The sequence below is a fragment of the Phyllobates terribilis genome, unplaced genomic scaffold, assembly GCF_046119375.1.
Source record: "Phyllobates terribilis strain yellow unplaced genomic scaffold, ASM4611937v1 Scaffold_8__6_contigs__length_399053987, whole genome shotgun sequence".
Lineage (NCBI taxonomy): Eukaryota > Metazoa > Chordata > Amphibia > Anura > Dendrobatidae > Phyllobates > Phyllobates terribilis.
The window spans coordinates 103,222,366-103,238,782 of NW_027362768.1; positions in this window are offsets into that span (position 1 = coordinate 103,222,366).

The window sequence follows — 16,417 nt, forward strand, 5'->3', positions numbered from 1 at the left end:
CACCGCTGCAGCACCTCTGCTGGCACTCGACCCACCTCCGGAGGGAGGAGCCGCCGCGGTCGTAGCCTCGGGGGTCCTCCGGGTCCTTATGGCGGACCCCTTGCTGCCTCGGCCTGATGTTGTCGCCTTAGCCTGGTTGGTGTTCCTCCCACCCCCCGCCAGCTTAGACCGGGAGGTGGGAGCCGGGGGCCCAGCCCCGGAGGCCAGTCCCACTATGAGCTTCCTTTCCTGGGAAGGGGGCAGACAAAAAGTCCCAGATGGAAAAGATTACCTCCCTTCCCAGGAGCTCTCTCCAAACGCAGCACTCAGCACAGCTCACTGCAGGCTCCACCTCCACCACTTCCTGTCAGAAGCTGCAACAGGCAGAACTGGAATGGGCCCTCGTGCTATGTGCACTGCAGTCTGACACATACACTGCCTGCCTGCCTTTAACTGATATCTATGCAGCTGGATTAGTCCTCAGAAAGACTGTTAGTTGAGATGGATATGTGAATAATATATGCTGGTATACCTACACTAACTAAGAAACAAGCAAATCTCTCCCTAGCTCAGCAGCACCTCTCCCTACACTGCCTGACGACGAGCATGGCGGCGCCAGGTCTGATATAGATGTGATGATGTTGTGCGGCCAGTCAATCACTGTAATGCCAAAACCAACATGGCTGTGGCATTACAGTGTGTGACAGACAAGCCCTGCATGTTCATTGGCGCTCTAAAGAGCGCCAAACATGCAGGGAGGAGACCCGAGCTCCCGCCGAGCAACCCTGGAAATACTCGGCGAGTGCCGAGTATCTCGAGCAGTGAGCTGCTCGGGCGAGCACCGAGCAGTAGTGAGCATGCTCGCTCATCACTACTCGCCACCTGTCAACACTGCCAAAAGTACCAATACCTGGTTTAAAAACAACAGTATCACTGTGCTTGATTGGCCAGCAAACTCGCCTGACCTTAACTCCACAGAGAATCTAAGGGGCATTGTCAAGAGGAAAATGAGAGACACCAGATCCAACAATGCAGACGAGCTGAAGGCTGCTATCAGAGCAACCTGGGCTTCCATAACACCTCAGCAGTGCCACAGGCTGATCGCTTCCATGCCACGCCGCATTGATGCAGTAATTGATGCAAAAAGGAGCCCTGAGTGCATTTACTGAACATACAATTCAGTAGGCCAACATTTCGGATTTTAAAAACATTTTTCAAGCTGTTGTTATAAAGTATTCTAATTTACTGAGATAATGACATTTGTGTTTTCATTGGCTGTAAGCCATAATCATCAACATTAACAGAAATAAACACTTGAAATAGATCACTCTCTGTAGTGACTCTATATAATACGTGAGTTTCACTTTTTGTAGTGAAGAACTGAAATAAATTAACTTTTTGAAGATATTCTAATTTTATGAGAAGTGCCTGTATATAAGTGAGTAAAATAAATAAAAGTGAATACAATAAATAGTTCTGAACGAGAATCTAAACATTACTGAGGGTACGATAACAAACACCAGCAATAGCTAGAGCACTTTTAAAATTATTCATAATTAAAATGTGTTATTTTTTGTGTGATTTAACAAAGAAATGTAGTATTTAATTGTTGGACATCCATTTTAAGGTTAATGTGATGCACTATTACATACTGATGTAGCAGGCTTTTCTTCTCATCTCTGGACTGAAACTTAATTGTTGTAAGATGCTAAAAAACCTTCTACTCTCATTGAAAATTCATTGTAAACTGAATTGTCCAACCCGCACAGTGCAGAATTGTTCAGCATTTTCACTAAAGATCGTTTTCACCTTCCTGACCAGGCCAAATTTTTCAATACTGACCAATGTTACTTTATGTGGTAATAACTCTGGACCACTTCAACATATCTGTAGCATCGACGTCTCTGCCCCTTGCTAGGCAGAGACGCCGTCCCTCTCACCTCCCCGCTCCTGGCGCGGCGTCCTCCAGCGCTTCTCTCCCCGCTGCTTCCAGCACGCGCTCCTTCCCCGGCTGTGTGCTTAGGGCGCGCGCGCGCTCCCCCTCTCTTAAAAGGACCGCACGCGCCGTCCTAAGGAGTCCCCGGCCAATTGCCAGAGGACCTCCCATATATAAGGCACCTCCTCCAAAATGGTGGTGCCCGAGCAAAGTTGTTTGCACTGTGTCTGATCTTTGCTTCAGGCCTCAGGTCCTGCTGCTAGCCTGACTCCTCGTCCTGCCTGCGAGCCTGTTATCTGCTCGTTACCTGCCGAGCCTGCCAGCCTGCTCACCTGGAGCGCTCACCTGTTACCTGCCTGTTACCTGCTTTGGCTATCAGTCCGCTCACCTAGGAGCATCTGCCTGCCTTGTCTGTCAGACCGCTCACCTGGGAACATCCGCCTGTTATCTGCTGTGTTAGTCAGACCGCTCACCTGGGAGCACCCGCTTGTTACCTGCTGTGTCCGTCAGCTCGCTCACCTGGGAGCGCCCACCAGTTACCTGCCAGTTACCTGCCTCGTCTGTCTGCCCGCTCATCTGGGAGCACTCGCCTGTTTCCTGCCAGCCTGCCTGGAGACCCTGCCGTCACTTGCTGTGACCACCTTCCTGGTAAACCTAAAGACTGCTACTTGTCCCGCTATCACGAACTGTGACCATCTTCCTGGTAAACCTAAAGACTGCTACTTGCCCTGCTATCACGAACTGTGACCACCTGTCAGCTACCAGAGACTTCCGCCTGCTTGCTGTGTCCATCCGTCATACCGGTCAGTTCCAGCCACCTGACCCATGGGAGCCACCTGCTCTCTTACAAGGTCGTCCCCAGAGTAGCACCTGGTCCCTCTGCCCGGATCCTCCCTGGTCACGGAGTCGTTAGCCGCCGTCTGGCCAGGGTCGGTTCGAGTTGATACTTAGTCACGCCCCTCTGGGTCCCTCCTTGCACCTCGGCACAGAGGTTCCACCACCCGGCCCCGTAACAATATCCCAGTGATTCTGAGAGTGTTTGTTCATGACACATTGTACTTCATGTTAGTGGTAAATTTATTCTGATATTTTTTGAGTTTATTTTTGAAAATTTGGAGTAAATTTAGAAAATTTTGCAATTTTCAAATTCCAATTTTTATATCCTTAAGCCAGTTAGACATGCTGTACAAAATAATTGCTAAATAACATTTCCCATATGTCTACTTTACATAAGCATCATTTTTTAAACATTATTTTTTTAGGAAGTTAGAAGGGTTAAAAGTTTATCAGCAATTTCTCAATTTTCCAGCAAAATTTAGAAAACTTTTTTTATGATACACATCATGTTTGAAGTGACTTTGAGGGGTCTATGTCACTGAAAATACCCAAAAGTGACACCATTTGCACCCTAAAGGTGCTCAAAATCACATTCAAGAAGTTTATCAACCCTTTAGGTGCTTCACAGTAATTAAAGCAATGTGGTAGGAAAAAATTGCTGGAGGGTGTAAGCTCTCATATAGTGCTGACACCCGCTTTTGATCACGCTGGCACTCGGAGTGAGCCTGAGCGATCATCGTGCCATACATGTATGGAGCTTTGCGGGAACGCACCTCCCACCGGGCTGTACACGTATGGTGGATGTTGTGAAGGGGTTAAAAAGGACCTGTCAACAGGTCAAAAGTGAGTAGTTTGTGCTCTTATTTTTTTCTCGCTGCTCCTCTGAATATTTTTTTTTTATTGAGGACCTTTCACTACATTTTTTAAAATTGAACTGCTACAGGATGTAATAGTGGCTTCAGAGCTGAATAAAACTTTTTTTCTTTTTTTAATTTCGGCACTACATTGGAGAGATTTTAGCAATTAAAGTATCTGGCACCTAATGAGTTAACTTTTTTAAGTTCAAGTGGGTGTCATCAGACAGTTTTCACTGGGTTCATGTACTTCATCTCTCTGTATGATGCTGACTAATCATAAGCAGGCAGCAACACTCAAAGGAAAAAAGAACACTCCCCCATCATAGCTTAGGGCAGATTTTTCAGTGTGTGAGACATGTAATGACAGACAGCCCTGATCTACTGGTCTAACCTCCTTTATGCGTTAGTGTTGGTAGAGAGGCAGTGAATCTGAGTTTAGCTGCGTCAAATTCTAAAGAAGCACATGTCCCCAGTCAAAACTGTCTGATATCATCCATTTAAAAAAAATTAACTCATTAGGAGCCAAATACTTTGATTGCTTATATCTCTGGAATGGAGAGGCTAAATTGAAAAACAAAGAATAAAAAAAACAATGTTTTATTCCACTCTGCAGCCACTACAATATCCTGTGTTCAGTTCAATATGAAAAATTTGGTGAAAAGTCCTCTTTAAATCCGCCAAACGGTTCTATAGATATGGATATTTTTATATAGCTCTGATTTTTATGATTTTTACCAAGGGCGTGTCTAATAGGATTCTTTGGGGTGTGTCTTTAGACTGCTTTGCATTATTATCCTGTGAGCACCGCCCCCATGGTAAAGACCATAAAAATTAGCACTAAATAAAAAGGACCATATCTCAGGTATATTATGGTCCTGGGTCCAAATCCCATCAAGGACAACATCTGTAAGGAGTTTGTATGTTCTCCCCGTGTTTGTGTGGGTTTCCTCCGGGTTCTCCGATTTCCTCCCACATACTGACATACTGATAGATTGTGAGCCCCAATGGGGACAGTGCCCATAATATCTGTAAAGTGCTGTGGAATTAATGGCGCTATATTAGAGAATTAAATAAATAAATCAAAATAAATATTATGGCGGATTTTTAAAAAAAATACAAAAAAACCTTAATTACTCAAGGGAGCACCTGAGGACCTCTTTAAGCTCAGTTCACACTTGATTCTTTGTTTTGTTCCATTGCTTCTGGTTAGCTAGTATATTCTATTGCATTATTTTGCCTAATAAAAAGAAACCCAAAGCACTTATTATAAGTCAATGTTGTCTATTAGAATCAGTTAGTATTTCATATAAAACAGGTAAAAATTAACCTTTTTTTACCTGTCATCCATCCTGTAAAAAATGGAGTCCTCCATCCAAATTATGGTGTGAACGTAAGCTAAGTGACATCACTCCTTCTGCAGTTTGTTCCAATGGTCAGTTGATCATGGGACTGCCATGACGAGTGCTCACATCTTTTTTGAAAAGGTTTATTTTGCTTTTTTTGTTTTTTTTTTTTGTTTAGTATGTCTTTATTTTTTCATTAATGTCATCACCATCCACAGTTTTATGGTGTCTTGGTTCCTTAAGATAATTCTAGAATAATTCATCCTTAGCTATAGTTTCCTAGAGGTAACGTATAAATGTCTTATTATCAAGTGACCACAATTACACAATTAAATAGTCTTCATGCAAAATACATGAAACATTTTAGGTCGTCTTGGACTTGATTATGCAGATTGGCATGCGAATATTAAATTTCTGACTTCACTAGAGGGCAGCATTTGATCAGGTGTCTCTCCATGTAATATATTTTAGACGCAACATAAAACAAATTGCACATCCCTTTACAACAAATTTAGCAGCCTTTAAGGACTAGATTTTCTAAATCTAATTTCAACATATCTATTAGTTGGGCTGACCACACAATTTGCTCTCACAAGTAATTTCTAATACTTTAAATGACGGAGCTTACTAATAAATAAGATTTGTTTTAAAAGAGATATGAATCAGGCATTGCAGTGGATGTTTCTGAGCCGCAGCTTTTTAAATGCACTGATATTAATATTTTAAGGTCTTTTATTATTGTAACAGAATAAAACATGAATAGGTTCTCTGGTCTATTAGCCCCTCTCTTCTCCTTTCTTCTACTTAGCAGTCATTTATGACAGGACCTAATGAGAGATGAAATAAGGCTGCCATATGCAGCATACGTTTGTATTTTTTTTTCGAGATAATAAGCACCGGAGAAATACCCCGAATAAAATATATACATTTTATGTATTCATCATTAAAATAATAATCCCGCTTTGTTGTAGTACAGATGTTAAAAAACGCAGAGGGACATGGTGTATGACAAATGTAATAACATGCCTTTAATTTCCATTTTTAATACGAAAACTGAATCTAAAAAACTCATGCAAAATAAATAATGCAATATCTAATATTTATAAATTTTTTTATTGTTTATAATACTTATAAAAATGTAGCATAAATATTTGAATTAAATGTTTATTGTTTATAATACTTATAAAAATGTAGCTTAAATATTTGAATTAAATGTAGCATTTGGAATGAACAGTTTGAAATGCTAATTAAATAATATTATTTTACTTTTTTTTATGATGTGGTATGGTGCTATTAAGTAAAAGTCATCTTAACTGGAGGCATCAAGCCGTACAAATCAATATAATTTATTTCTAATTTTTCCTTTATATATTTTTTTTTAGTTCCTGTAAATCCATAGTGAAGAGAAATAAATTGCTTCTTCTTTAACGGCAATATTCGTGTAATAAAGGTATAGATAATGCAGCCGTATTTGTAGGCTATGGAAGAGCAAGATATATATGGATTAGTAGTGTGAAGATTTCCATGCATATTCCTTATCCCTAGAGAAATCCACATAATTAAATAAGAGGAAAAAATTAATTTTGTCATGACTGCTAAATGGATTTAGACAAAAACAGATATGCCTACCTGACAGTAGTGACTTAATGCACAACAGACGGTGATAATATAGCTGTAGATGGCTGTATGAGACGTATATTGCAGGATGCGTGTGAAAGGAATAGTGTGGAGCATATAGGAATAGTATGGAAAAATACGCTCAGGTCCAGGTCTTAGGGCTGTTATCTGACTGATAAATGTTGACCCTAATGAGAACAAATGGTTAAATATTGGTATTTTTAATAGAACACCAATGTTTCAAAAGGATTCATGTGAAAGCAGTGATTACATTTTAGCGTTAGTGCTTCACTATAAGTCTATGAATGGAAAAAAGACAATGCTCGGACAATGTCATGTAAACCAAATCCCACCATTCAGTTTTACTAGTGGTAATTTTTTTTTTTTTCCCCAGAAGTAAATGCTTTATAATACCAAGTGAATAAGTCCAGGAGTTTGGTACATACTAAAGTTTTGGCATTGATCAGTGGTCTTTGGACATCCAGCAGTCAATAGCAGTTCATGTTTTTTGCTCGGGCATAGGGAATACCTTTTTTAGTTGTCTTAAGTAGGGATGAGCAGACCCGTGGAAGTTCAGGTTCTGGTACCCAACCCAAACTTTAGTCCAAAGTTCGATTCAGGTACCAGAACTGTACCCGAACTTGAAACAGAACCCAAATCCCATTGAAAACAATGTAGACCAGACCTCTGGATCAGGAAAAAAAAATCTCTCTCTTTCCCCCGAAACTTTCCCCGGAACACCGAAGTTTAACATGGACTTCCGGAAGAAGTCAGTTTCGGAGTTTAGCTCCGGACACTAACTGTCCAGTACAAACCCCAAACTTTTAAGTTTGAGTTTGCTCATCTCTAGTCTTAATCATCCCATAATTCTGTAAGGTTACTTTTACATTATATCAGACTGGTATATAACAAAAGAAAAAGAATCACAGAAAATAAAGTATATCAATTTCTTGTACTGGCTTTTTCTTCTCCTACTCAAACTTTTATCCATCTCGTTCTCCCTTTTTCTTCTTTTTTCCTATCTTCTACTACTCTGTACGCTCCTTATTCTTTTTCTTCATTTTATTGTGAAACAACCACATTGTTGATGTCTGTAAGACTTAATAGTTTACTCCCAATAGTTTAAAATGTATAATTTAGTTTTTTTATTTTAATTAATTATTGAATTTTTTTTGGACTGTCTTTTTCTTCTCCTACTCAAACTTTTAACCTTCTCGTCCTCCCTTTTTCTTCTTCTTCTCTTTTCTTACCTTCTACTACTCTGTACTCTCCTTATTCTTTTTCTTCTTTCTACTGTTAAACCACCACATTGTTGATGGATGTAAGACTTCATGGTTCACTCCCAAAAGTTTAAAGTCTATAATTTTTATTTTTATTTTAGTTCACCTTGCTCACACAACCCTGTTCTATATGGAGAGTTGGTTTAATCAAGGGATAATTATATAGTGACTTGTCTTTTTTTCTTATTTCCTCATTATGATGTTATACCTGCTCTTTTGCTTTATCTAGTTATGTAGAAATTTCTTAACTATTTGGGGACTTTGTCATTCTGCATTTGATTAACCCTTTGGGTGCCTGGCAGTGGGCATAACTAGAATCCTGAGTATATCTCGTCACATGTGAAAAAGCGGCAAACGCACTTCTGTATTTAAAACTTGTAATATATGGTATAGTAGGACTCAAAGGGATAGATAAAAAATCATGAAAGTATAAAATTGTATACATTTTTTTTGCACATTCTACATCCTTAAAAAAAACACAATACTCCACTACCTAACAAAAGGTTGACTTACTTTCCATTGTTATATTCACATACTTTTGAAGCAGGTTAACTAAAAAAATGAACATCTTTACCATAGAATATTATAAAGTTATAAATAGACTGAATTAATTCACATTTTGTGTGTAATATGGAAGATGTGGAAATTCATTACATTATGATTACAGTAACGTTAACTAAGATTAGAGTCCGTGTGTTCTATGATTTCTGAAACTCCTCATAGAAAAACACGTAATGAGAAGTCAAATGTGAGCAGGAGAGTGCGCAATTACCTATTTAAGGCATATTCGCTCACATTGCCGATGGGAACACCGATTCTTATTACGACCCTGCCTGTAGCCCCATAATTTTAAACTGTGCAGTAAAATCTCACCTCTCTCCGTGAGCTGTGATTTTATATGTCTCTATGTGAACATGCACATGAGGTGTCACAACAACAGATTGCATGATTTCCTTTATTTTTATTGTGTTACATGAGGCTGTTCACACCGTCACTACAGCATTTTCTAACTTTAATGTTACTTAAAAAAATAAAATTCCAGTCTTCATCCCTACACCTCAATAGTGGTCTCGCAAAGCATAACTTGTTTTTTTTTTGGCTGCGTGGTGTGTGAACATATAGAACACGTTACCACAAGCTCCTAGTATGTAGTCATGTAATGTTTTGCATTAATCTATTATTGTTTGTATGGCAATTTTGTAGGACTATTTGTTTGACTATATCCTATAAACTAAAAAATCTTCTTTTAGTGTTCCATTATTAGTCCTATGTGTATACAGTAGAGATCGAATCCGCTAGAATTCAAATTGCCGAATCACGCAGGATTTACTAGGAAATTTGATATTCAACAAAGTTATTCTCTGAAAATGGAATGTTCCTAATTACGCTCTGGGATCTTACTAGACCACAAAGCATAATAAAGATAAAAAAATAATAATAACACTCACCTCATTGCTTACCTGTCCCACTGTTCCGGTAGGTCACCATCTGGTCCTCGACTTATCTTCTTTTGTCTTTTCCCCATCGCGTGCATTTCAACCTCTTGACTTCAATCCATGACCATGACTCCAGCTGAAATAGGGTTCTGACGTTCCTGCACGCCTTACCGTCAGCCGGGCAACTTACATAGCAATGGCACGATGTGCACCACAACGGCATGCAGAGATGTCAGAGGTCTAGTTGAGGTGGAAGCCACTGCCTGGATTGAAGAGGCTGAAGGGGATGCGTGCAACAGAGAAAGTGAAAAGAAGAGTCGTGGAGGACAAGTCGGTGACTGCGGAGACTGCATGATAGGTGAGCAGTGAGGTGAGTATTAGTTATTAGTTTTTCTTAACTGTTTTCCTGGATGTCTATGGTTTAGCACCTCGCCTTCTACGAGGAGGTGAGCTCACAGCTGGACCGGGGAGAGTCAGTGGATGCTGTATACCTTGACTTCTCCAAAGCGTTTGATACCGTGCCACACAAAAGGTTGGTATATAAAATGAGAATGCTTGGTCTGGGGGATAATGTGTGCAAGTGGGTAAATAGCTGGCTGAGTGATAGAAAGCAGAGGGTGGTTATCAATGGAGTAAGCTCAGGGTGTGTCAGGGTTATTAGCGGGGTGCCTCAAGGGTCTGTCTTGGGCCCTATATTATTTAATATATTTATTAATGATCTAGTGGAAGGGTTGCATAGTAAAATAGCAATATTTGCAGATGATACTAAACTTTGTAAAGTTGTTAATACAGATGAGGATAGGGCACAGCTACAGGAGGATTTAGATAAATTGGGGAGTTGGGCCAAAAAATGGCAAATGGGGTTCAATGCCGATAAATGTAAGGTCATGCACATGGGAAAGAAAAACAGCAGTCACCCATACATATTAAATGGGAAACCGTTGGGGAAATCTGACATGGAGAAGGACCTGGGCGTCTTGGTTAATAGCAAATTAAATTGGAGTGCCCAGTGTCAGGCAGCAGCTGCGAAGGCAAATAGAGTCATGGCATGCATCAGAAGAGGAATAGGGGCATATGATGAGAACATTGTTCTTCCTCTGTATAAAGCGCTGGTAAGGCCGCACTTAGAATATTGTGCACAGTTCTGGGCTCCGGTGCTCAGGAAAGACATATTGGAGCTAGAGAGGGTACAAAGGAGGGCGACTAAGGTAATAAAGGGAATGGAGGGACTAGAATACCCAGAGAGGTTGTCAAAATTAGGCCTATTTATGTTGGAAAAGAGAAGGCTTAGGGGAGACCTCATAAACATGTATAAATACATCAGGGGGCAGTACAGAGATCTCTCCCATGACCTGTTTATACCAAGGATGGTGACAAAGACGAGGGGGCACACTATGCGTCTGGAGGAAAGGAGGTTCCTACACCAGCATAGAAGGGGATTCTTTACGGTCAGAGCCGTGAGACTCTGGAACTCTCTGGGAGAGGAAGTGGTGATGTCCAACTCACTTAATGAGTTCAAGAGAGGCCTGGACACCTTTCTTGAGAGCAATAAAATTACATCTTATGCTTAGTGATAGTTAATTAATCCAGGGATTTAATCTGACTGCCAGATTAGTGTCGGGAAGTGAATTTTTCCTCAATGATGTAAATTGGCCTATACCGCATGTTTGTTTTTTTTTACTTCCCCTGGATCAACGCTGCGGAATAGCTGCAGTGCACAAGAAATAGGCTGAACTGGATGGACGCTTGTCTTTTTTGGCCTTATAAACTATGTAACTATGTAACTATGGTGATTGCAGCTCGCCAGAATTTGCTAAGTTTCCGTGGAGCGAATTGCAAAAAATGCGTATTCTTCTGAAAAACTAATTTTTATCAAACTCAAGAAGAAATCAATTTTATTAGAATAAATTTGCTTATCTCTAGTAGGCAGCTTATTTTTTACCTCAATTTTCTGACTCCCAATGCCGTATCTATCTTAATTTTAAGTTATGTAGATTTTTGGCAGTGAAGTGGCTTACGATAAATTCATAACCATTCCATTAGCTTCAGGAACTCATATGTATTCTTCTATAGGGCAATGTAGTCTTATTATAATGATTTTGAATATGAAAACTTTAAAGGGGTTGTCTCCATTCGGATAATGTTCTGTATCAGCTACAGTTTGTTAACAAATAACAAACCATGGTGTACTCACATTCTCTGGGTCCCCCGGTGAGCCTTCACTGGTGCTCCCGGTGTCTGGCATTGGCTGTAGCACTGATGTCATGTTGACAGTACGGCAGCTAGTCAGTGAGCTCAGTGGTTGTAAGAGGGGTGTTCCATTTACACTGGCAGAGCCCCTGAGCTCACTGATTGGCTGTCATGCTGTCAACATCACATCAGCACAGCAACCAACACCAGAGGTAATGGTGGAGACTCATGGGTAAACCTGGGGAAGGTAAGTACAGTGTGGTTTATTAAAATATCAACTACTCATCCAATAGACCGTCAACAGGAATCTGTTGAATAAATTATCCCATGTTCTTTTAACACTTTTCAGTAAAAAAGTTTAGATTTTTGTTACCAATGTATTATCAGCAGATGAGTCACTGAAATAAAATCCCCATGTTTTTAAATGTTTAAATTCACAACATGATTTTTGACTTCTCATTGTTATATGTAATATTTTTGTCCAAAAGCATTGCCAATCATCGACATGATCGCTGAGTTGCAGTAACCACATTAAACTATCAGTAACATCAATCACCCCTCCCCCCCAAATCTCATATACAAGCATGCAGGTCTTTAAAAACTTAATCAGTTGACACCTTTATATCTTCCTTCTGTTGCTGCATTCTCAAGTAATTAGTATTTTAATTCATATGCAATTTAGCTCTTAATTCTGCTTCCTGAGCTTTTAACCCCACTCAGCACCAGCTTCTTTAGCTTTATTTATAAATCCCGGTCTGATTACCAAGCCTGGCTCCTGATATTCCCCCGTGACAGCGAGCTATCAATCAAGCTAAAGAGGCTAATGTTGGACAGGAAAACAACCTGGGGAGGCAGTGGCTTCTTAAGTGCTCTACCATGCCCCAAAGCACTCAATGCCTTACATGAAATCAGAATAAACCTTTCTCGTTTTAAGTCAATTAGGATTACCAGAATTTTTAATATTTGCCAAATGCCAGAATAATGAGAGAGAGAGAGTGTTTTAAGGCATTTTTATTACTTTCTGCAAAGTCAAAAGTTTACATGCACTAAGATGACTATGCCTTTAAACAATTCTGGACTGCCCATATGATGATGTCCTGTGTTTGGAAGCTTCTGATAGTTTTTTTGGCAACATCTGAGTTAGAGACACACCTGTGGATGTATTTTAATGCACACCTGAAACACACTGCTTCTTTGTGCAGCATCATGGGAAAGTCTAAAGAAATCAGCCAAGGTATCAGGAAGAGAATTGTGGATTTGGACAAGTCTGGATCATCCTTGGGTACAATTTCAAGATACCTGAAGGTGCCTCGTTCATCTGTACAAACAATTATATGAAAGTACAAACAAGCTGGGAATGTCCAGTCATCATACTGCTCAGGATGGAGACTAGTTCTATGTCACAGAGATAAACGTGCTTTGGTCCAACATGTGCATATCAACCCAAGGACAAAAGCAAAAGACCTTGTGAAGATATGGCAGAAGCTGGTAAGATTGTGTCAATAACCACAGTGAAACGAGTACTGTATCAACATGGGCTGAAAGGCCACTCTGCCAGGAAGAAGCCATTACTCCTAAAGAAACATAAAAAAACAGATTAGTGTTTGCAAATGCACACAGGAACAAAGACCTTATTTTTTGGAGACATTTCCTGTGGTCTGATGAAACTAAAATTGAACTTTTTGGTCATAATGACCATCGTTACGTTTGAAGCAAAAAGGGAGAAGCTTGGAAGCCTAAGAACACCATCCCAACTGTGAAACACGGGGGTGGAAGCATCATGTTGTGGGGTTGTTTTGCTGCAGGAGGGACTGGTGCACTTCACAAAATAGATGGCATCATGAGAAAAGAAGATTATGTGGCAATACTGAAGCAACATCTCAAGACATCAGCCAGGAAGTTAAAGCTTGGTCGGAAATGGGTCTTCCAAATGGACAATGACCCGAAGCATACTGTCAAAATGGTAACAAAGTGTCTTAAGGATAACAAAGTCAATGTTTTGGAGTGGGCATCACAAAGTCCTGATCTCAATCCTATTGAAAATTTATGGGCAAAGCTAAAAAGGCAGGTGTGAGCAAGGTGACCTACAAACCTGGATCAGTTACACCAGTTTTATCAGGAGGAATGGGTCCAAATTCCGACCAACTATTGTGAGAAGCTTGTGGAAGGATATCCCAAACGTTTGACCCAAGTCATTCAGTTTAAGGGCAATGGTATCAAGTACTAATGAAATGTATGTAAACTTTTGACTTTGCAGTAGGTAATAAAAATACCTTAAAACATTCTCTCTCTCTTATTATTCTGTCATTTGGCAAATATTAAAAATTATGGTAATCCTAATTGACCAAAAATGGGTAAGGTTTATTCTGATTTCATGTCAGATATTGAGAAAAACATGCATATGTGTCTTTTTATATAGTGTATGTATACTTCTGGTTTCAACTGTATATACATTTTGGGAGATTGATTTTCTTGGCAGATTCACTTTAACCCTGTGTGTATAGCCTACCGTATATGGTACTTGCCATATATGAACATGTAATTAGCAATAAGAAAGTATTAGCCTCTAGTCAAAGAACATTTGTCAAAATTCTTCAAATTCTTTTCTGCACAGATTATCCAGTAAGGTATAAGTGAAAATTTTCTATTTCTGGTGAAGCTTGCTCTGTATTTTAACTTCTATAGAGTTAGAAATCATTCTTATAAGATATTATTGGATTCATCCTAGTTGGATGAGCAAAACTTAGCAGAACTTCTGTACACTTAGGTCTTGTTAACATAATGCAATTGTACTACGCTTTTTTGCCATGACTTTCTAAAATGGAAGAAAAAATATGCCAATTTAACATGATTTCAGAAAATTGTGTCAAAAAAGCAGCACAATTGCTTCATGTGAACATAGCCTTATAAATGAATTTAATGTTTGAGAGCATTTTTTTTTATCATTTCTGATAATGAGATAGTATTACTTTGCTAACTTAAATATGCTAACCATCAACATAGTGATATGTGCTAACAGCTGAGATTATGCTTAACTTATTCTAAATCTTATCTTACAACCAAAATGCAAACCTGATCCTATCCCCAAATTGTCCTAAAGCCCTTCTTAACATTTACCATACATATACGGTGAGCTTGCACCATGCCCTTCATGTGCCGACTATGTTGCACAGTTGGCATTTGCTTCTAACAGCAGCGGTAGGAGCTAAACTAATCTCTGATCACTGATGTTTACACACGATGATGTGCTGCCGAGAAAAATTATTTTAAAGCTTGCATTTTGCTCATTCATTGGGTGATTGACAGCCTGTTTACACTGCCCATTTATAAAGAATCAAGTGTTCCTGGGAAACGCTTGTTTACACTGGCAGTTCATTGGGAAATGTTTTTTTCCCAATAAACGGCCAGTCTAAATGCACCTTAAGGCCCCCCTCACATGTACATGTTCCGGTAAGAATGGCATCTGTTTTTTTCATGGATACCACACGTACCCATTATAATTCATGGTGATCTTCACACGTCCGTGTTTTCACATAGACCATGTACACGTACATGTGAACCACACAGAGTCATGCCCATTTTTTTCTGGCAGCACGAATGAAAAGTGCCAATACAAGTCTATGGGTTCGTGAAAAACATGTACAGCACACGGGTGGCATCCGTATACCACCTGTGTCCCGTCTGTGTGCTGTACATGTTTAACATTGCAAAGTATAGGAGAAGCTTTGTAATTTCATTATTTCTTTATTCATACCGAAAAAACACAGATGGCACACTGATGGTAAAAATGGACATACTGATGGCACACTAATCCAGAACATTGATGACACCAGTACTGTTTTTTCTGGTATCAGGCATGTGAAGGGGGCCTTAAGCTTATACCAAATCCAACTAAACAAAGTCACTTTGTGCTCTGACTGATCTCCATTTTGGTAATGTACATCTTTCTGAGTTGAGCACCAAAGCGTGGTCATCTATGCTTTTGTACCTGCCTCAAAAAGGCAGACACTGCTGAAGCAGAGGCCAGACAGAGCCCAAAGTGACTCCATTTGCTTCATTAAAGTGATTGGCTCTGTCGAGGGTTTTGCCCACATCTCATTTTTCAGTTCTTCAGACCAACAGAACCACTGATGTGTGGCCCAAAATCAATGTAAAAATAGCCATTGTTAGTTGTGAGATCCCCAAAAAATAATCATCCTCCATGGTCTGCATCTAAATTTGGAGATTTCTAGAAATCATTTGTCCTATGTTGTCATTCTGCAAGGAATTATATATGAAAAAGAAATGCATGTCATTGTCTGAATAACGTAGGTAAAGGTAAATTACTTACAGATTATTATGTACCAATACAGGCTTTTTTATTGGGCAGGTGATAAAATGAACAGTCATCCTGATTCCTGACCATATATTTTTTTTATTTTCTAAAAGCAGCTCCAATGATATATTTGACTTGCATGAATTCTAGCTTATCCTTTATTCCTTTTCTTTATATTGCTACTTCATACCTGCCACTTATAGCATAAGCTCAGATTTTAATGGAGATATGCTCTTCTTTCTGGAGGGAACTTGCCTTGCAATCATAACAGGCACATCATTCTAAAAACAACTTAACCCCAGGAGCTGAACTCGTCCTCCTGTATGCAGCTTAATTAATAAAACAGAACTATCACAATCTTCCAAGGCCTTTTCAACCTTTTAAGTGTAATTAGTGATTCCGACTAAATGCAAAAATGTATGACAATAAGACCTTCAGTCTTTAATTAAGACAGTTACCTGCTTGTTGAATACTTTTATGGTGGCGTCTTATCAATAATGCAGGGAAATTGTTATCTATTTCACTGTTAATGCTTAGAATTCTGAGGACTATTATTTCTGGAATATAAAAGCTTCTTACTGAGGAAATATTCTTATTCCCCAGTTTATCAAGACTGGTGTTTACCAC